This window comes from Leptinotarsa decemlineata, unplaced genomic scaffold (genome assembly GCF_025532065.1).
Source record: "Leptinotarsa decemlineata unplaced genomic scaffold, Ldec_3_MD MMD2_P_RNA_scaffold_12, whole genome shotgun sequence".
In the NCBI taxonomy this organism is placed as follows: Eukaryota; Metazoa; Arthropoda; class Insecta; order Coleoptera; family Chrysomelidae; genus Leptinotarsa; species Leptinotarsa decemlineata.
The window spans coordinates 297,059-320,612 of record NW_027412526.1 but is presented as its reverse complement, the minus strand read 5'-3'; the positions used below and the strand labels follow the sequence as shown (position 1 = coordinate 320,612).

Genomic DNA, 23,554 nt, shown 5'->3' with positions numbered 1-23,554 from the left:
CCATATCCACACATGCTGTTGCCGTCAGAGCAAGGTTTCCCCTGTTGGGGGAAACCATCCATCAAGAGCAGTCGCTCTTGATGGATATTTATTTATTTATTCATTTCATCATGCTATTCACAAAATACATTTATGTCTAATGGTATATAGTTTTTAGTAAAATAGTCTGCTTGATGTCCTCGACAAAGTGCTGTTTGTGTCGGATCTACCCTGTACTGATGAGAGATAATACCTCAAAACTGGTCTGACGATCGAAACACTTTTGCATTCGTTCAAACCATTTGTCAAAGCCGTTTCTTCATTCCTCTTGAGACACCTCCAAAACATGGTTTTTGAACGCTTCAAGTGCTTCTTCGACGCTCGCAAATCGTTGACTACGCAGTTTATCTTTGATATTCGGGAACTTTTGATATTGGGTGCCAAATCAGGACTGTACGGAGTCATCAATTCAATGTTTTGATCGCTCACATGTTTGACGAGATGTGTGAGAGCTCGCATTGACATGATTCGTCTTCGGCGGTTAGTTTCAACACATTTTTCGATGGTTTTTGAATAGCGCTTGGATGAGTGGCAAAAATAAGGTCAGGAATGCGATTTAGGACCATCAAAAAACAAAACAATCCCCCCACAGCTCACTAAAGATCATCCTATTCTCTCTAGACTTCTGGGGCTCTAGCCCCCCTAGAGTTCCCTCCTTGTTATGAAAATGGTTATATCTCTTGACAGAATGAATAATTTCGAGATATTTCTTCAACTACAGTTCGGTTATTTATTCAAAAAGTTTCGATTTGGTTGGTAATGCTGATCGCTATGACATCAGTATGTTCATATGAAAATCATAGATGCCACAATATGTACCAGCGTACCAAGAATACAATTCCCGGCCCCGCAACAGCTTCTCGGAAAAATAAAACGTCTCACTCGATCATAAAGAACAAAACTCGACAATACAGGCGTTAAATTGAGTTCACTCGACGAATATAATGTATGTTAATGTATGCGAAAGTTACGTTGTAGAACTGTAACGCTTGTAGCACGCCGTGTCAAATCAAATACTTTTTGAACAATATGTTTGAGATCTTGATCGGAGTGATGATGAATGAGAGCGTGTAATAGATTTTCGATAGCGTTATGGGTGTTTGATGGATGGATCTCACGATTCCGAGCAAGGCACATCAATGTTGGGAAATGTTGAGCGAATAAGGCTAATGGGTCTTTTCTTTCGTGAGTTTTGCCGATCGCGATTTAGTTCGGAGTGAATCACCGCGAAACGGCAACAGTAACGAAAGCAATGCAACTAGTTGCGGCAGGCTCCAAATCAACTAATTATGGCTATTTAATGAATATTTCGGTAAGTAAACTGAATCGTCAGTAGATTTCAACTTTCGAAAAGCAAAACAACGCGAAAACGGTAGATCCTGCAATACCCAACACGGCGCTCCTCCCGTGCGATTTCTACTTCAGCCACGGTGAGAGACTACAAGACGACAATAAATAAATGGTTAGAAGAAGTAAAACACCCTCTACCTCGAATAGAAGTAACATTTCACAATTTCGCAATGTTACAGTTTGAGTTAGATGAAAACGCCCAGAAATGGATGACGTTGAGCACCTACCAAGAGGTAGGTCTAACCCTGTGTAAAGAGAAATGTCAACTCTTCAAGGAAGGTATAGAATACTTAGGACATCGTATCTCAGCGGAGGGGCTGAGGAAGACAGAGACAAAAGTGAAAGCAATAACGGAAGCACCCCGACCAGGGAACGTGTCGGAAGTAAGGAGTTTTGCTTGATTAGTGAACTACTATGCAAAATTTGTACCAGATCCATCAGGTATCGTGAGTCCTATTTATACGTTATTGCTAGCTAATGTAAAATTTCATTGGAATCAAGAATGTGAAAAGGCATTTCAAACGATTAAGAAGATCATGGCTGAGGGCATCACGCTTACCCACTTCGATCTATCAAAGTGGCCAGCGATGCGTCAGGAACAGGAATTTCAAGCGTTCTCTATCATAGAGATGATCAAGGACAAGAAAAGCCTATAGCATGCGTTTCTCGCACTTACATGCCAGCAGAAAGGAAATACTCAGTAATATTTCAGGAAGCTTTAGCAATAGTATTTGGGTTGACGAAGTTTGAACATTACATCCGAGGAAGAAAAGTGACAATTCGAACAGACTAGAAACCATTAGTAGGTCTGTTTGGAGAAAATAAAGGAATACCAGAGCGAAGTAAGGACCGGTTGCAGCGAGGGGCAATCTACGTAGCGTCATTCGATTATAAGATCGAACATATCAAAGGAAAACAGAAAGTAATGCCAGATTGCTTATCAAGGTTACCCCGAAGGGTGGAGGGTGGAGCTATAATGGCTATCTGAGTTTTGCCGCAACTACGGAAGAATGGCAATTAGACAATGATACAGTGGCGGAGTATACGGAAAAAGACGAAGAACTCCAGACCATTTTGAGATATTTGAAGGACGGTTAGCCTCGGAAGGTAGAAGAAGGGCTCCAACTTTACGAAAGAAAAAACAGGAACTGAAGGAAGACAGTGAATGTTTGTTATGGGGACATCGGGTCATCATTCCAAGGAAACAACGAAGAAGAGCTTCACGAAGGACATCTGGGCATTGTGAAGACTAAGAGTTTAGCAAGATCGTACGTATGGTGGCCAAATTTGGATTCTGACATTGAAGAAAAGGTGATAACCTGCCAAGCGTGTCAAGTACATGCACCAAGAGCAAGCAGAGTTGTCGCCATGGCCAATTACAACAGGACCCTGGGAAAGAATACACATGGACTTTTTGGGACCAATGAGGCAAATGAATTTTTTTGTTATAACAGATGCTTATACCAAATGAACAGAAATATTTCAAATGCCAACTACAACGAGTATAGAAGTGGAACGAAGATTGAGGGAGGTCTTCGCAAGATTCGAAAACTGTCGTCTCAGACAACGGAAGATCGTTTTTGTCACAACAATTGAAGATATTCTTTCAACGAAATGGAGTTAGACATATAACGTCATCGCCATTCCACCCAGAAAGTAATGGAGCGGCAGAAAACACAGTAAAAACGTTCAAAGCTAAATTGAAATGTCTGCTGAACGATCTGAGAAATAAGGATAGTCCTACAGAGGTGCTGATTTCTCGATTTTTGATAACTTATCGCAATGCAGAACATTGTACTACCCGGAAGTCACCAGCTGAAATGATGTTTGGATGTAAGGATAGAACTAGGATAAGCCAGGTCACAAAAATCACACCATCTTTACCGGAGGAGGTTCAGGAAAGACAGATTATGTCAAGGGCAGGACACAGAAGAGAGTTAGCTCCTGGAGAAGAAGTTTGGGTGAGGGACTATCGGAAAACAAGCTCGAGAACCTGGATAGCAGCTCGAATAGAAACGAGGATAGGTAGAAGACTGTACCTGTGCAAAACACTTGAGGGGGGATGCTATGGAGGAGGCATATAAACCAAATCCGAAAAGCGCAGAGAGAGAGAGAGAGGCATGTGACAGGGGAAGCCGACGGAGAAGAGGTAGGTAACTTGTTTGAAAAATTTAAAAAGATCGATAATCGTGAATTACAGGGCCAAAACCGTAATGCTAGTAAGACACCGGACAATGGTGGTAGCCAGACCCGAATCGGAAGGGTGCCACAAGAAATTGTTGAAATAGGGGAACCATCACAGAATGGAGCCTCCGGACGTCAGCAAAGTCCAGAAAAGACTGACAGTCCTAACTGCAATGGTTTAGGTAATGTAACAAGTAAGAACATTTTAGATAGTGAATTTGAGAACTTCTTTTCACATAATGTTAAGATAGGTCAGAGTAACATGTTACTTACTGAACTCGGGTATGTAGGTCAGAAAGATTACGCAGTAAATGTAAAACCCAAGTTTCTAGTCAAGGGGAATGGAATTGTAATGTATGTGGCTGCTACGCCACTGATTTAGAGCCAAGGGCGCATGCCCGGAGAACAGTCTCCAGATTAGGAAACGCTGGGGTCAGTCAGTATCAATCGGCGGCCGTGATAGTATCTATGAAATGTTGAAATGTATAAAATGTAAACTTGGTCGTACTCCATGTATATATATATATATATATGTGTGTGAATATCTCTGGATATTATCGATGTCAATAAACCTATATCCACCCGGAATATCAACAGCCTTATTTCCACCACCACCTACATAACCACACCACAAACATAACCTCAACTGTCTTCTCGCGCTTCATGATAATTGTCTTAATCTAACAAATCGAACGTCGTCAATTTGTTTATCAGTGATTATTTCCTCAATTTTTTTAATGTTTTCATGGTTATTTTACTACTCCACTCGAAGACAGATTCATTGAGTCATAAATGTAATGTATATCTTACAGAATTATACGACTTTATTTTATATACAGTAAAGTCCGGATATAGTGAACTTGATAAATGCATCAAAAAGGGTTCACTATATCCGAAGTTCATTATAAAAGAAAAATTTAGTCATATTGATTACACCTTTTTTTTATTGATACTCTTCAGATGTTTTTTTTATTTTAAAGTATATGGACAAACAAGCGTTTTTCATAATTTGTCAACTAGTTAGTATAATCAGATATTTTACTTTGCACAAGTCTGTTACTAAAACTAATGTTGCTTATATATTCTTCAAGGGTACAAAAACCATTCCAAACGTTTTCTGGAACTTCACGTGATTGCAAAAAATTGCGAATCTCCGTTATTTTTTGTGTCATGTCCTTTACTGATGGAACATTCATAATAACATCTGCCTCAGGTTGCTTCTCCTCATTTTCCTCATCATCACTTATGACTCCCACAGCTGCTTCTGAAAAAGAGTTTGAAAGTTTAAATCTAATCTTAGACTGCACTTGTTGTATGTTACCTTTTGAAAGTGACTGAATAATTTGCTCTTCTGTTAGGCATTCGGTTGACACAACATGATCATCTATTGATACATATTCTTCAAAATCAAAATTTTCCAACCTTTTTTTAATTTCTGTTTCAACTGATTTTTGAATATCAGTAGTTTCTTGAGTCTTTGTATGCTTCTTCAACCACTCATTTAAAGGCATCTCATCATCTGAATCGAATTCATCCTCTGCTTCAAAGAATCCCGCATGCTTAAAGCAATTCGCAATTGTTTCTTTAGTAACCTGCTGCCAAGCACGATGAATAAAGTTTATAGCATCTAAAAGGCTCACTGAAAACTCCTGTTTACTATCAGTTGCTTCTAACATCTTTAGTAGCATTATTTTTCTATATCGACTCTTGAGAGAATGTATTACTCCTTGATCCATGGGCTGCAGCTTTGAGCTGGTATTAGGAGGCATAAAAACCAATTTTATTTTCTTAAGTGGGACTTCAGGATGTGCTGGACAATTATCTACTAAAAGCAAAATTTTCCTGTTTTTTCTCTGTAGTTCTGTATCCCATTGTAGCAGCTCTTCAGTAAACAATTCAGACGTCATCCAGGCTTTACTGTTTGATCTGTATTTAACTGGTAATGTTCTGTTTTTAAAACATCTAGGATTGGCAGATTTGCCAATAATAAACAGTTTTCTTTTTTCTGTCCCTGACATGTTTGCAGCAACCAAAACTGTAATTCTAACCTTGGACATTTTTCCGCCAACACAGCTTTCACCAATAAATTTTAATGTTTTGTCAGGGGTCAGTCTATAAAAAAGTCCAGTCTCGTCGGCATTGAAAATGTCATTACTGTCATATTTTTTACGAAGATCGGGCCATATGGTCGTGAACCAGTTACTGACTACATTCATATCAACTGATCCAGACTCACCAACAATTTTGCCCCCAGTTATACAATTTCTTTTCTTGAAGCGCTCAATCCAACTTCTGGAACATGTGAAGTTTTTTCCCTCGATTTTACTTCCCATTTCACTTGCCTTCTCCTGAAGAATCGGACCACTTATTGGTACATTTTCTTGTCTTTTTTGGGTAAACCATTGTAAAAGGCCCTTATCAACATCTACATGATCCGATTTTCGTAGCCTTTTACACTTACTATTAACCTTGCCATATGAAGATAAAATATTATCTTTATTTTTCCAAATTATGCAAACTGTTGATTTCGGCAAACTCATTTCACGACAAATATCACTCTGTTTACAGCCATTTTCCAATTTCTGAATAATATCATACTTTTCTTTAAGCGTTATAGCCTTACGCTTTTTTTGATTGTCCATTTTGAACGCACAACACAATACAAACGTACAAATTATACAACAGTTCACAGTAAATTAGAACGGCAACTGAAAGAAGAGCAACAACTACGTCTTTGTTAAATCTAATATCCGGGGAATCCCACAAGAATTCCCCGAAAAGTTCATTATAAACGGGTAATTTGGTTCACTTTATCCGGAAATTCCTTATAACCGGGTTTACTATAAGCAATAAAAAAATTCATTGTTCTTATGGAATTTCTTTTAGGTATTTAAATTTGAGTTTACTATAAACGAGTGTTCACTTTAAAAGGGTTTGTTATATCCGGACTTTACTGTAATAAATTTTCATCGCAGTCTGAAAAAACCTAAAAATTGAACTGGTCTGAAAATTTAAAAAAAAACGTGATTCAGATGATATTCTATAATCGTTAAGGATGAAAGTAAAAAAAAGCAATGCAACTAATTGATTAGTAGTTGAATAAGGAGTGAATTGAAAAATAATATTTTCAGAAATACAACAACATTTCAAGAACTGTAACAGATTTGTGGGCGACTCCCTCACCAAACAAGTTTGCAGATGTTTCTGTCATCAATCGAAATATCACCATTGAAATTTTGTATCATTCAGAATTGTTTTTCACATGAATTATTGGATGAGGTCTATGGAGATCCAGATTTGCTTAAAACGGTCATAACTGGTGATGAATCACGGATATATGGTTATGACATCGAAACCAAAGTCCAATTGTCCCAAAGGAAGAGCCTAGGGGGCCAAGACCGAAAAAGCACGCCAATTTTAATTAAAAGACAAGGATTTGCGCACTGTTTTCTTCGATTACCGTGCCACATGGTCGTATGATCAAAAAGAAGTGTTATATTGAAGTTATAGGCCGTTACTGAAAAGAAATACGGTATTGTGAAAAACTATTAATAGCCTTTGCATAACTATAACGCATCTGCTTACTCGTGATTGCTTTTTCGCAGCTCTTTGGTCAACAACCACTCCGTAATCATGCCTCGGCCACCGTATTCACCAGATTTGGTTCTCTGCGACTTTTTTTTGTTCCCAAGATTGAAGAGACCCATGAAAGGACGGTGTTTTGCGACGATTGAGGAGATCAAAACTGAATCGCTGAGAGCTCAAGGACATACCAAAAAGTGCACATCACATCTGCTTTGAAAATTAGAAAAAACGCTGACACAAGCGTATTATATCTGAGGGGGATTACTTCGAAGGGAACGAAAGAGAAATTGATGAATAAATAAATATTTTCTGAGAAAAATTAAAATTCTCCCTATTTTTTCAAGAGAGTACTACATTGACCCTTGAATTTGCAAGAAATCAGTAACAGTCTGGAACTCATCAATCTTTGTGAAAAGTTTGTTGAGGCTTCACAGATTAGGCAGAAATATTCACCACTCAAGTCTATGAATTGTCTTGCTTACGCAGAATCATCATTTGACAGTAACAACAAAAATCAGGGAAATAATAGAAAACTTTTTGACTTTTCAAAATCATTTAATGAATCTTCAAAATCAGACAGTCAATCATCTCAGGCTCAACTTGTGTGTCTTAAAAACCTCCTGTTAGGTCTTTCAATTGTGGAAACGTAGGTCATAAGACCCGGAAGTAGAGAGAATGTAAAAAGTATATTGTGAAAATTGTAGAAAACCGAATTTTCATTAAACTTTGAAAAATTGCAATACAAAAACGAGTAATGAAAACTCTTGGTTCAGACCGTCAGGAAGCCTTTGTTAGGAAAGGTCTAAGGTGGAATCATTATCACAGAAATATATTTGGAAAACAAAATGACCTTTGTAAGGAATCAAGTTCAACGTTTAGACAGTGGCGGATCCAGCCAGAGGGCACGGTAGGCGCCCCCTCCCTTGAACAAAGAAAATGTTTGAATTGTGGGGCCTATGTTCCTGCTTGGTACCAAACACCGCAAACGATAACCAGATTCCTGCACGAGTCATCTTAACTTATTTAAATAAAAGAACTATCGCTAACGCAAAATAATGTGTTTAGTCAGTGAATGATACATTTAAATCACAAATGTTTAGTGAAAAAAGAGGCTAGTAATGATCATCTTAATTCTTTGATACAGCAGAGCTTCGGAAAGGATACACTGAAATATGTCCTGTAGGGTCCAATAAAATCATTGGACCAACACGGGACATAAACCGAGTACCTTCGAAAGCTCGGCCAACTAGTTCCAGGTTCCCAGAATCATTAGAGCTCCTGCTAACGAATTGGGGAGAACATTAGATTACCCCAATTACGGTAAATGGAACATCCATTTTGTGCATTTAGAAACTTGCGTTTCTAACAACTAACCATGCCACACAGTCCCCTACGGCTCTAGAGGGCTGTAGAGGGGGCCCCTACAACTCTACAGCCCCCTACGTAGGGGGCTGTAGAGAATCAATCATTCCTGAGAGCCGTAGGGGACTGTGTGGCATGGTTAGTTGTTAGAAACGCAGGTTTCTAAATGCACAAAATGGATGTTCTCCCCAATTCGTTAGCAGAAGCTCTAATGCTTCTGGGACTAGTAGGCCGAGCCTTCAAAGTTACTCGGTTTATATCCCGTGGTCCTTTTCGAAGCTCTGCTCTATCTCAATTCTTATTTACAGCTACCTGAGTGAGTCATGGCCGGTGGAAGAAATTGTATTGTAACTTCACGAATTTGACTATTTAAGATATGTTCAAGCAATCTACTTTTGAACTGCATCACCAACTAAATACGGTCCTGATTTTGGTTGTTTACGCCTCGAATAATCGAACTGACTGGTAACAGATTTCTACACATCTACTGCACATCTTGAGGGAGGGGTTATGACTCAGTCCGGCAGCTGTATTTATAGTGAAAAAACGTATCTCAAGTGCGCCCCCCTCAATAAATTCCTAGATCCGCCCCTGCTTTGAGAATACAGATATATTGCCTTTGTTCATTTTTAAACCTTTTAATAATACAAATTATCTAAGAACAATTCGTTTGGGCCAGTCTCAACTCCCTACATAGTAGGTTAATGGACTGACACCTATCAGAAAACAACTACTCCCCTGGCTAATACCACGAAGGGCGTTGGATTATATCCGACAGGTGTCAGTGCAGGATTCTGCATATGCTGTTGGCGATACAACTGCCGCAATAGACTTTCAATTATTGGAACACACTTGCAGACAGGTTTCGGGCTGTTTGGCCACTCGCCAGTGCAAGGTAGTGTATATCATCAACGCAAAGTCGATGATTTCCGATAATTGAAAATCGAATTCCGTCAGAGAATCATTCCTCGAACTAAGCTGAAGGCTACAACAACCAACAGGTTTGTCGTCGCCCCATCTGCCTGTGAACGAGGTAACCAACTGCATATTCGAAATTTGCCCAATTCCTCGTATAAGGAAAGAAAACTTTCACATATAGTCAGTGGGCATACTTAAAGACTGGCTATACATCAAATTATCTAAGAACAATTCGTTCAGGCCAGTAGTTAATGGACTGACACCTATCAGAAAACAACTACTCTCCTGGCTAATACCACGAAGGGCGTTGGATTATATTCGACAGGTGTCAGTGCAGGATTCTTCACAGAAGTATGCCCACTGACTATATGTGAAACTTTTAATAATAGGCCTTACATTGCAGTCAAGTTTTATAATGAAGATATTGTTGCATTATTTAGATAGTGGGACAAACCTTAGCTGCTTGGGTAAATATTCTTTGGACTTGGACTTATTAAAGAAACATAACATCATACTTGATGAAAAAAGTTGTGAATACAGTTGATGGTGGGGGACAGATGGTTTTCGGAGTTTGTGATGTTTCTGTCTGTATAGGAAATACTTGCAAAATAAGATGAGGACTAATTCTGGGTGATGACTTTTGTGAAATTTTCAAAATTACAATGAATTTTAGTGAATCTTGTTGGCAAGTTGATGGTGTACTTGAGCAAAACATAAATATTCCATCAGAAACTCCAGAAAACTGACTCGAATGTAGGTCTTTGCAGGAATCTTACAGAGGTACAAAGAGCAGAAATGAGAAAAGTGATCAGTTGAGATCTCTTCTGAAAAAAGGTTAGGTTTCACAGACAAAATTGTAGCTGACATTGATACAGCGGAGCATCATCCTCTTCTCAAAAAGAGACCTCATAGACTTTCTTCTTACATGTTGGAAAATCTAAATAAAAAATGTTATGAAATGTTTCAATTAGGGGTTGCGGAACCCTCTTCAAGTCCTTGTAACTCTTCAATATTTATATGTTCAGAAGACATTGTCTTGTGTTGTTCAACTTTCATCGAACAAATCAAGGGTTGTACAATAATTTAAAAGATGTCAATGTAACAGTAAATTTAACTTCTTTAGGGAAAATCTTCAACACTTGGGTTTTGTAGTTGATCAGAGAGGTTTAGGAGCTTCACCTGAAAAAATAAAAGCAACGGTAGATCATAATCCACCAAAGACAGCAACTCAAGTAAAGCGAGTGCTCCTGGTATAGGCGCTGTTTTTCCTCATTTTGGTACCTCACTACCACTAACTGATTTATCGAAAGGAATGCATGAATGTCGGGAACTCACTTATAATGAAAGAGCTGAGGGAGCCTTCATTAAAACTGGAGGAAAATTAGTTTCAACGCCAATTCTAGCAGCACCTGATTTTTCTTTAGATTTTTGTGTTCGGTGTGTCGCAAGCGGTACAGATTTGGGCAAGAAAAAGTAATAGTGTATGCAAAAAGTGCAAATCGAAGACTGAATAGAGTTAAGAGAAATTATTGCAATGCTTGGCATTGCAATAATTTGTATCATGTGTAGAAGTGGTTCAGTATAAAGTTTTTATGATCATGCAAGTTTTAAATACCTCTCAAAACTGTCAGGAAACTCCACAACGCTCCTGATGCCTCATCTCGAGCAGCACTTTCACAAGAAGCATTTCCCGAAGTAATCTTGAGCCGTGGTACCTAAAAATGAAAATAGCATTGTTGAAAATCCTTAAAAATATCCTCAGTGGATGATTAAAGATGATTGCATTCATAAGCAGACTCCCAGAAAAATTGCTGCGAAAACAACTCCAACAGAATGGAAATTAGTCCAATAAAATGAGGTTTCAAATTACTAAACAAAGAGGAAGCCTCCATTTTTCAATATATGTCGATTATAGCATACATTTGAAGGATTTATAGTTGGGAAATGTTGTATTTCATTTGGCGGGCAGACAATAATTGCAATCTAACCTAAAAATCACTTTTTTTAAAATATCTCAAAAACATGAAAAGATATGGAAAAAAAGTTGAAACATGAAGTGTGGGGATTAAAATTTTTCATTAAATCGTCCTGTATCACTTTTGACGTATTTGCAATAGAAAACGAAATATTTGGATTAATCGACTGACATTTCTAGCTCAGCACTGATGCATATTAAAAAATCGAAAAATGTTAATTTTCCAATTCAATGTTTGTTGTTATAAACAGCTCCATCAATCACTTCGTACTCCACAAGTTTGATTATTAGATAATGCAACTGCTTTTAAGGGTAAATAAAGTCATTTATTTACCCTTAAAATTTATTTAAGGGTAAATAAAGTCATTATCAACCCAATGAAAGTTCTAAAGAGAAATAATTAGACAACAATGCGACGCTAGAAAAAAGGAATACTGAGGAATTAGAGAAACTACCATCTGTTTATAAAAAGGTACAAGTTGACAGCCTCATATCAGAGAAATGCTACCTAATTACCATAATTTGAAAAAGGGTAAGTATATTTTTCAAGCAGGTGATGAAGCCTGGAAGCAAAACTTTGCACTTTCTGATGCTTCAAATGATTATGCAGCCAAGTTAGCTCCGCGTTTTTTATGCAAAGTCAAAAAAGTCCTATCTGAAGTATTGTATGAATTATAAAAAAAGGGTGCCAAGGCACGTTTCAGAATTGAAACCCTTTTATGGATTGCATCAGATCGAGTTCGTTGTGATTTCATGAACTGTCTGTTAACCTATTACAACCCTGTATTTTGTTTTACTTCTTAATTATTCAGGGCTAATCAAATTCGTTTCTGTACGTGAGGATCTCATAAACGATAAGAGATAAAGTGTCGGTTAAATTGTGGCAAAGTTGTGTATTTTAGAGACCTATTGATGTAAAAATATCGAATATAGCTCTTTTGGTTCTGGAGATATACAGAAAAAATCCTAAATTATTGTTTTGCCTATATCTTCTTTATTCGCAGACCTATTGAAAATCTGTCAACCTTTTGCTATTGGCACTTGATGTGGGCTATCAGAATATATCCATGAATTTTTTATATAGAGTGTCATCTAACTTGGGCCACCCCCATCTTTGAATTTTTAAATACGGACCTGTATTTTTGTTGTAGTTTTTGGATCGTAGACGTTCACTTCATATTGAGAAATTGAATTTTATTTTATATTTCGGGATGTTTCAGTAATATTTAATTATAATTGGGTGAATTATTCCATTTTGAATTACGGCCCTGGAAATTGGTTGATTTAGTTAAATAAAGACACAATATCAACTTTCACGTCTCCCTATGTACCGTAGAGTTTTTAGAAAGTTTTTTTTTCATTTTTAGGTACCTATTTATATTTTTTCAAATTTCCATTGCTCTGAGTTTTTTCTAAAATGAACTTCGAAAATAGAAAACCTTTTATGATTATCTGAAACATATCTACAACAAAAATATATTATATCTGTTTTGATGAGCAGAAAAAGAAATGAAAGCAATAATAACATCCGAAACCAACAGTATAATTGCAATGAAAATTGAAATTAAGTAATTTATATACACAAAACAATTAATGGAGTCCATCCATTTCGAGACAAATAATGGGCCAATAAGTTGGCCTGCAAGATCACCAGATCTTAGTATTTTGGACTATTTTCTATGGGGGACATTAGAAAATAGGATTTACGCTGGCAGAGAGATAGAAAATGTGGAAGACTCGAGATTGAGAATTTTGAATGATTTCGCAACAATGCAGCAAATAAGTGCAATAAATAATTTGAAAAACCGAGTTCAATAATGTCTGGAAATGGAAGGATTCCAATTAGAAAATGTACTGCGCCAGTAAATGTTTTCTATATATAAATTACTTCATTTCAATTTTCATCACAATTATAGTGTTCGTTTCAGATGTTATTATTTCTTTTCTGCTTATTAAAACACATATAATATATTTTTGATGTAGATATGTTTCAGATAATCATAAAAAAATTAAAAAAATAATAAAAAAATCAATCAAAAAATAAATATGAATAGGTCAAACAATTTCCAGGGCCGTAATTTAAAAGGGATTAATTCAGACAATTATAATCAAATATTACTGAAACATCCAGAAATATTTAATTGAATTCAATTTCTCAGTATGAAGTGAACGTCGACGATACAAAAACTACAACAAAAAATACAGGTCTGTATTTAAAAATTCAAAGATGGGGGTGGCCCAAGTCAGATGACACCCTGTATGAAAGATTCATGGACATATTCTGATAGCCCACATCAAGTGCCAATAGCAAAATGTGGACAGATTTTCAATATGTCTGTGAATAGAGAAGATATAGACAAAAAAATAATTTGGGATTTTTTTGGTTTTTCCTGTATATCTCCAGAACCGAAAGAGCTATATTCGACTTCTTTACATCATTGAATAGGTCTCTAAAATACGCAACTTTGTCACAATTTAACCGACACTCTATCTCTTATCGTTTACGAGATCCCCATGTACAGAAACGAATTTGAATACATTTTTCATTTCCACATAGAAAATGTTTGTGAAAATTGTTTAATTATCATCATGATTAATTCTTATATTCAACAATAGTAGTTACCATATTTAATTGGTTAATGGTCTATGAGATAGCAGGTAAAATTTGAAAACCCATTACAACTTCAATACTTGAAAAGCAGGTAAATTTTGAGTATGATTTGTCTTGGCACTATGAAGAAAGGTGTAACAATGGTGAGTGGTTAACCTCTTATTGAAAATACATCAAGCTCTGGAATAGGAATTCCATGTCTATGCTTATTCCTTAATTTCAAAGAAGCATTTGGCACTTGTCAGCCATAAGCTATTCTTGACGACACTTGAAAAAAATAAGAGCGAGAAGAAACTGTCATAAGCTCATGGAGAGATATTTGAGTAAAATGACATGGAAAGTGAAAATTGGTGAGAGACCCAAGTACCTTAAAAATCATTGAGTATGGAATACCGCAAGGCACTGTTCTGGGCCCATTGTTATTAACCCAAAACTTCGGGTTTTCAACTTCAAAACTGACTAAATTCAATGCAATCTTTGAACGCCTATCCCCTGGCTGAAAATTCCTGATTCCCTTTCTTGATGCTTATGTATACAAAGAACCTACCTGCATATTTCAAGATTCTAGTTTCGGTAGCTGTACGTTTATATAAGAACGGGCAACAGCTAGTAATTTATTTTTTTACTTCAAAAATAGAAAAACCAATATAAATATGCCAACTGCACTGAGTAATGATTAGCTTCGAGAATCAAATTATGTTACCTACAAAGAAATTCGAAAAACTAACACAACCGTCAACGACGTCTGTCGTCAACGACGTCTGTCCTCAAGCGTCTGCCCGCGTTCGGGTCAGCGATGGCGCTTCATTGCTTAGACCGCCCCTCTACCTCCGCGCATCGTTCCTCGTCGTCTTACAGTAGACGCGACACGTAAAGGCTTACTGTGTTGCGTCAAGTTAATCTTTTACTTAGTGTCAAAGACAAAGTGTATCAATATTAAATACCTAAAACGACAATTAAATCAATTTTTATAAGAATTTGACAGATATTCTGGAATGTACATTGTAAAAAGTATCCAATTTATTTTTATTCGTGGCTCAGTATTTTGCATATAGTGGCTACCACATTAGAGGTAGGTACATGCTATCGCGGAATCTTTTTTAGAACCATTTAGGATAAACAATCTTATAGTACATTATCTTTATGAAACTCCAAGAATTTTTCTGACTTAATACATATCGTTATATTATGACCAAAATCACACAAAACCTTTGTAAATCGTAGCATATATGTTTTTCTGATGTGAAAGCTATATTTATGTGAAGTTTCATCTATATCCGTTCAGAAGTTAAGGCAAACATACATATGTAACATCCCTCCTCACAAACTTTTACATATATATACACCATAGACATGTGTTTCGGGCTTTTGGCCCATCATCAGTATGCTGCAGCCAAGTGTAAGGATGGGCAACACTTGGTTACCAAAAGATAGAAATACAAATGCACGAAGCCAGCAGCAGGAGACAACCGCACATTTGTGGTTTCAGTTGATAGATCTTGTATTTACAAGAAAACTATCAAAATCACCACGGAGGCAGCTATAGCTACCTGCGTGACATCTGGGTCCAGGAAATTATATGAATATGAAAGTTATTGAGTGTCTTGATATAGAAACAGAAGTTAATATCAGACCTAGCACTCAGGAAAGTGGCAAAGTATATCAAGACACTCAATATATATATATATATATATATATATATATATATATATATATATAAAGCCCAGTGCTTTATACCCATTATGGTCCAAGAGACATAGTAGCTCGTCCATTGAAAGGTTCCATAACAGAGGGGATAGAAACCCCCCTGAGGACAGCCCCTTGCTACCCATGCCACGACTGTTTCCCCCATAATGGTTGTATATACCAATCTTCCCCTAAGCATGCAGTCTATACACCTACAGCTTGTCTTGTCGATCCCTCTTCTCCTCGACACCTGGATAATTCATTCTAACGACGTATTATCAAATGCACCCTCAATTTCCAAGAAAGCAGCCAAAAGTACTTCCTTGTTTTTGTAAGCGTTCTACTTTATCTATTACCCGACATAGAGCCGTTTCTGTTGACATACCTGACCTGTATACATACTCGTCTCAATATAATGGTCTGATAGCCAGTGATAAGTCCCTGATATGCCTGTCAAGTAGTTTTTCTAGCGTTTTCAACGCAAATGACATGTGACTAATTGGTCTCAAAGCCTTCGCATGTCTGATTTTCCCATGTTTCGGAATTAACCTGGCCCTGATCAGTCTCCAAGTTTTTGGTATGTGTCCCAGTGCTAAGCTTGCCCTGAGAATTATACACAATTTTTTGAAAAGTACTTCCGGTCCCTTTTGAAGCATTACTGGGTATATGCCATCAGGTTCCGGCGACTTATAGGGTTGGAATTAGTTTACAGCCCATTTAATTCTCTCCACATCTACACATCTACATTTATATTAGTATAGATTGGTTTGATAACAAACTATCAGCAGTCAACTTTGAGAAAACCCACGTTCTTCCGTTCGGTTACAACAAATCTGGCGTCCCTCCTTGTCACCAATAAGAACTAAATATAGATGGAAAAATATTGAAATCAAACCCTGTAACTGTAACAGAATACCTAGGAATATATCTAAGCACACACTGTGAATGATATTTGGAATGGTGGAATCACACGTTAAAAGGTAAGACCTCGTTAGTCCTTAGCTCGCACAAGTTTCTCAACTTCTGAGGGTTGTCGTTCGTAGAGGTGCGACAGCTTGTTAATGGAGAAACAGATTTTTCAACAGATTATCATATGAGATATGTGACTAGAAAACTCCAAACCCTTCTATACGAATTCAAATATCTAAACACCAACTTTACCATCGTAGGAAGTCATACCCACTGCGGTATTATAGCTTGGGATGGTGCCCTCAAAACCCATTGTAATAGATTGGAGGTAATACAGAGACGGTTCTTGAAATTGATTCTACAGCAAAACCTTAGATACAACTCCAATAGCCTTCATAAAGAAATAACATCAGGCAATTATTCTTTGCGAGGATATGAGGTACCACTTCCAAAAACATAAAGCTGAGATTCTCAATCATGAATTCAATACACGAAACTCTAAACAACTCATCCTTCTGCATGCTACAAAATGTAAAACTCATAGAGCTTATGCTTATAATATCTTTTACGGCATTTTAAGTGACTTCATCTATTATTTTAGAGTTATATACCTAGTTATATATTCTCAAACTGTCACATTTGTTAATTTTTATATTTTTTTCTATTTATCTGTTAATTTAAGTGAAACAAGTGCTTCGCACTTTATATATATACAAACTGAAGCAGTGTTGATCTAAAGACCAATCCCACCTTTTGAAGAACACTCAGCATTAACAATAACATACTTCATCCAGAAGATAAAAAACATAAATTGAACCTGCTGGAGTCTCTGGAAATAAATAAGGGCAGACATTCAAATTCCCTTTTGAAGGACTAGAGGTTAACCACTCACCATTGTTAAAATTTTTAATAATGCCAAGGATTATTCATAGTTAAAATTTACCTGCTCTCCAAGAGATGAGATTGTAAATGTTTTTCAAATTCTACCTGTTATCTCTTTGACCATTATCCAACTAAATGAGGTAATTACTACTATTGTGTGTACTATTTATTACTACTGCTGAAGCTCAGCTGTTTGGGAAATGTGTCTAGAATAAAAATTTCATTTGTGAAAATTGCTCAATTCTTATGGATAGTGTAGTCTTAATGTTTTTAGAAATATTATTTTGACCCTCACATTAGAAATGTGCTTGACTATAGGAAATATATTTTGAAAAAGTAACTGAAATTTGATAACAAACCATATTCATTTTGGGTTTGACTTTTTTTAACGTCATAAATTACTTGTGATGCACTCTTTGGAACCCTTGGTTTAGTTTTGAATACTGGAGCTTTTTCCCAACACCAAACCATTATTTCAACACCTCGACACGTGTTTCGATCACCAAGAGATCATCTTCAAGCGAAATATTATTGAAAAAATAGTATATTTCTATTATTAATATACAGTGAGTATCAAGGGCATTAGATATCAAAGAACATGGATTATTAAGAAACTTTGTATATATTTTGTAGAAATCTTGAAACTGATAACTTACAAGTTTGTGTCATTCGGTGACGGGTACCTGTAAATACTGTATATAGTAGAATTCAGGATTTGAGAAAAGGAAGAATATGGTTTTTCACAAAAGTAGAGATTGGTGTGCAACAAACACACCATGATTGGTTGTGAGAAGATTGATAGAATCAGCACAACATTAGTAGAGGTTTGGGGCAAAATCTGGTTGTCTGTGTGAAGCAACCTGGACTTGGCATGTCCCCAGATACTAGGGGGGAATATAACATCTTTCTATACCAATAACAGTAACACCACTGTTTGTGTATTTGCAAAGCAAACACTTACCTCAGTTGCACTTATACCGTACACCCTTGCCAGTGTTTAGACCATTCAGCACAAATGTTGGTGATTCTCAAGTCTTAGTGTTCAGATTGCTGTAAAAGAATTAGTAGTGAGTTTAAACTTGACTACCTTCAGATTCAATTAGAATACTCACCTAAGACATTCATTTCTTGCTTGTAGTACATTGAGGAGAAGCACATTTTTCTCAGCGAATAAGTGGTTGTTAATTGTTGATTGACCGCTGCATGTATTTGACATGGAGCTTTCAGTACTGACTTTTTGATGTATGGAAAACCTATCACAATGTTTGGATGATCATCGTGAGAGTTTGCTTCAATATGGAGCTTTCGCTGGTAATTTTGAGTAGACGACTGGCCTTTGAAACTGTTTCGAGCAATGAATCTTTGCACTTTGTTGATATGGAGCTTTCCATCTTGAAGTGTCAGTATGCTTCTGGCCTACCATTTGGTAGTATGGATGTGAAAAAAATCACTTTGGGAATCACTTTGTTGTAGGCTTTGAGTTAGTGAACTCGCGGGGGGGGGGGGGGGTTCACTGTTTTTTATATCTCCTGAGTATTATGAGGAATGTACCTGTGATTTGCTGAGATGATAAACTTGGGGTGATTTGTTAACATGCATGTTAGACATTGCGTTCTACGTAGAATGATTTGTGAAAGGTGATGTAACACGTGATTTTAGCGTCTCTAACTTTATATTGTTCACATAAGAGTCTAAACGGAAAGCACCTTTTCATTCATGTCCACGAATATTTAAATTGTCATTTTCACAGAACTGGGATTACACTGAGGAGTCTGCAGCAATACTTATTCAAAATATCATGTAATTTCTCTGATTTCCCGACATTCTAACGGTATTAATTTGAATTCAGTTTTCGTTATTTCCGTTAATCTACTTCTTCTCTTTTCGGTCCCAGCTGTCAGGTTGTGGCTATCATGACCAGTACTCTTATAGTGTTGAATGTAACAAAAATTTGTCTGGGGAGTACAAGTGTCTTGTTTTACAGAATTTTGTACTCCATTTTATTCTTTGTCTTGTTAATTTGTCCATCTACTCATTCATGTATTCTTCTGTGTGCTAGACCGTTATTTATGGTAGGTATAAACTTCCTATTGACGTTAATCTATTTCAAGCTCAAGAACATAATTGAATGTCAATAGTATATTTGGTCTTCAGATTCATAGACGTCTTATAATCTAAAGAAGGACGTTTTTTTTTCCGTCCAAATAAGATCATCTTGTCAGGCAACCCTTTCTCATACTTACGTTTCAAACTTCCACAAAAATGGTAGTTGAACATGTTATCAATTGGTCTATGAATTGAACAATCTTGTTATTACTAAATATTGATCGTTCAACACAGGTCATGTTATGGACGTAACTTGTCAGAACTGTACGTCACCCTGTACGTCAAGTCCTATAAACTCTCACCCATATATACGGTCTCTAATAGAAGTAACCGCCTAAGGAAAACACAATTAGATGATTTATCTGGGGTAATCTTCTCTCACGCACCAAATCAGACCGAATAATTGTTTCACAAAAGTGAATAGGCCATAAAATCTATAAAATAATAATTCAATTTCACTATAAAGTTAATTGCTCCATCCGTCACGACTCTTGTTCCGATCCGCCCCTACTAACTAGTTGAAATCTCGCAAACAATGCAAACTCCTAGGAATACCTGCACGCATTGATGAAAGACTTTAAGGATATCGTGTGAGAGAAAATTATTTTATGATTTGACGGATTCAGGAACAAAAAAACGCATCTGGAGGTTCAATATCTTAATCCAGATGTGAAAATAACTTTGAGAATGTTCTGGCACACTTGAACAGAGTATTTATCTGTCTGGAAATGTAACCACCATTGGTTTGTTAAATTAAAGAACGCGTCACGCCAATAGGTTGTTGGAAGGAGGGAATCAAAAAAGCTTTTTTGCATCAGAATCAGAAACACTTTTGTTGTCCCTTTTAGGATTCTACAATTTCTTTGGAGGCTAGTTGCTCAATATCTAAGGTTCTTCAAAAGATTCAAACCTATTATACTAGAGAAATTACCTCATTACAATCTGGAATTTTTGAAGGGCTGGCATTACAACCGTTTGACCTAGTTCATAACCTTCAATACGTTTTATTGATGATTTTTTTTCAAAATAAATGATAATATTAATTTTAGTTCAAGGCAAATAACTTCCTAGTTTTACTACGAAGCAACCTAAATGATAACGATTTCAAAATCGTGTCGATTATTGAATTTATAATAAATACAAAGGTATTCATTAATTACAGTAAAACAGGAGTGCGACCTACGCAGAATCCAAAGACGTCATCGTAAAATCGCCGTTCATAGATGTCCAACGTCGGACTAGAAATAATTCACTCCTAATCAGATCCTAGCGAGCTGCGCAGGACAATTATTATAATCTCGAACTCGTCCAAACGACATCATTTACAAGCAATCCTGCTACCCACAATCGCGCAAAAATACCAGGAATGCGACATTCATTGAATGGGATCAAGTGTCATCGCTAGGCAAATTCGCAGGGCCGGTAGACAGCGACAGGTACTTCCTTGATAAGAGTGATAAACTGTAGTAGACCGGGAACGATGTGGCTTATGCGAAAAGGAGATGTGAGGTCAAGGAATATAGCGTCTAGAGACAGCAATGCCCTTGTGGAGATGAATAATGGAGTAAGCGAAATAAGTGACAGTTTTGATAGTACACTAATAATATACCAGCGGTAAAGACCCCTCCGATTTTTCAATACACCTTATTTCTTCACAAACACAGACAACATCCTTTTCGAAAAAATACGCAGTTGAGGAGAAAATTCGTTGAGAGTTTCGACAATACATCAAAATTAGATGTGATATATAGAATTGTTGGCGTTTTTCTTTTTCACTCAGTTTTGAAGTATAAATAATAGAACAAAATAGTAAATCAACCGTCGTGTTACATTATATAAAATATGAAAATGCCTTCGAACAGTAAATTGAAAAACAAGTTTATCAGTGGACTAAGCAATGATAGTGTGAACGACGTATTGAGATTTATGCAAGCGAAAGCAGCAACGACAGATGGAATAAGAATCCATCTTGTGAAGTGTGTAACCAATATTCATTTCAAGAACGAGTAGCTGAGGCTATAGGAAATTGCGTACGAACAAAAAATCTAATCAGAGGTGGAAAACATCATTGATTCAATCAAAAACTGAAGACAGATTCAAGAAATGTCAGCCAGAATATTACCCAGATCTAAGACCGAATAGAAATAACTTAATGGAAACCACAACCCCCCTCAGACAACAACCCAAAACGTCTAATACGATCGTACTAATGTACCTGCTCGCACTATATGTACTCTTCGCCTAGCTAGCGTGGTATACGCGGCTCTTGACTCTTGCTGACCTTTTGGCCTCTCTCACATTACCATAGCCAGAGGAACGCTGGACCAAGCGTGGCACCGGTACGGTTCGCTCGTGTTAGGGTGTTTGGTACGACTGGACCACTAGAACGACACGTACCTCTATTCGTCCACAATTAAAACACTTATACGTATAATTATAGGTTAGTTTTATGTACTGCCCACGCGTACTGCTCTATCCCCTTTCGATTTTTACCTGCACTCGTTATTAAATCATATTTCTTTCTGCTCGCACGATATCCTCCGTGTCCGCGGGATATTTTGATTGCGATTATTGAGCTCATCGCAAAGGAAGTTTGAAGATACCTTCAATGAGCCAAACTTTCATTTTTCATCGGCTATTTCTTCTTCCTCAATTACTATTATCTATATTAACATTTGAATGAGTATGTCAATTTATAAACTGTGCACAAAACACTTAATTCTGCGAGATAGCTTGGAACAAGTTAGGCACGTAATGCGAAATCTGTAATATTTCACTTGTTTTTTTCCACTGCACTTGTAATAGAATTATTTTTCTTTTCCTCAAACATTTGTTATTCTAATGTTGTTCTGTAAGTGGATTGTACGCTACTTTGATTATTATTATTATCCTGGTCGGTCTACTGAGTAAACTGAAGAAGTTTCTTGTGAACAAAGTTGCTCTATGTAGACGCATTATATTCCAGTTTCGTTCTAGAATTAGACAGCTGTGGCTGTGATAGACACAATGGTAGATATTCTCCTCTGCTCTGACAGAAAAAGGGATCCCACCTGACAAGTTCCTTTTGATCGAATATTATCTTGCCTTATCGATGTTTCTTGTTTCTAGGGTGAAAACCAGATACAGACACAAATATCTCAACGAGTGATCATTGAAAACACAGCCAAAATTTACTCCTAAGCCACTAACTTTCCAGACCTTAGAATTGATGAATTCTCAACGTAGAAGAAAGTTCAAGGAATATGGAGCTAAGGAATTATGAGGATATCATATGGACTGAGAATGGTTCACAAATATTTCAACTGTGCATGTGTAAATCAATCAATCAAGAGATTTTTCAAATAGTTGAATTTCCTTGAGTTTTTTCTCAATTTGTTAAATTATTTTGTGGACTGATGAATGAGTTACTGAATAATCTAAAAAACAGTGCACTAATATGACAACAATAGTTACTAAAGAGCTCTCTACCAATAATTTCTTCTATTCTATCTCCATATGCCTTCCAGACATACCTCTATCATTCCATAACAATAAAAACATTACACAATACTCCCAATAAGTACCAACAAAAGAACGCACTCTCCTCGCGTAACAGCAGGGAGTTGTTCAAATTTCTTTTGTGACATCTTCATCACACGCCATTGCTAGGCGATTGTTTGTATATTTTTAATTATTGTTTGGCCCCAAGTAGAGAGATTTCACTTCTTGCACTCGAGAGTAACACCTGTGGTATCTTTGATGGCTAATTTTTATTGTGTGCAGTAAAAACGCGTTTGGAATTCGGGTTGCGCAAACCGTTAGAGATCAGAGAATAATTATCGAGATTGTAATTATAAGTGTAATTATTCGAAATTATCTGAGTGCGTAAAACTCCATCATATTGATTGGGTTGGTGATAATGGATTGGATATAAATTTAATGTAGGCACTGATTAGTATATAAATTTT

The 23,554-nt window shown here is 36.7% G+C and overlaps 1 long non-coding RNA gene across 1 annotated transcript; it reads right to left on the bottom strand.

The window, feature by feature from the left end:
* Window positions 1–8,935: 8,935 nt before the first annotated feature.
* On the bottom strand, window positions 8,936–19,673 carry LOC111510549 (uncharacterized). The gene is made up of 4 exons (XR_002722799.2): window positions 18,614–19,673; window positions 18,463–18,551; window positions 11,054–11,153; window positions 8,936–10,617 (listed from the first exon to the last, which is right to left on the bottom strand). It is a non-coding gene; the product is annotated as an uncharacterized lncRNA (long non-coding RNA).
* Between the last annotated feature and the right edge of the window lie 3,881 nt (window positions 19,674–23,554).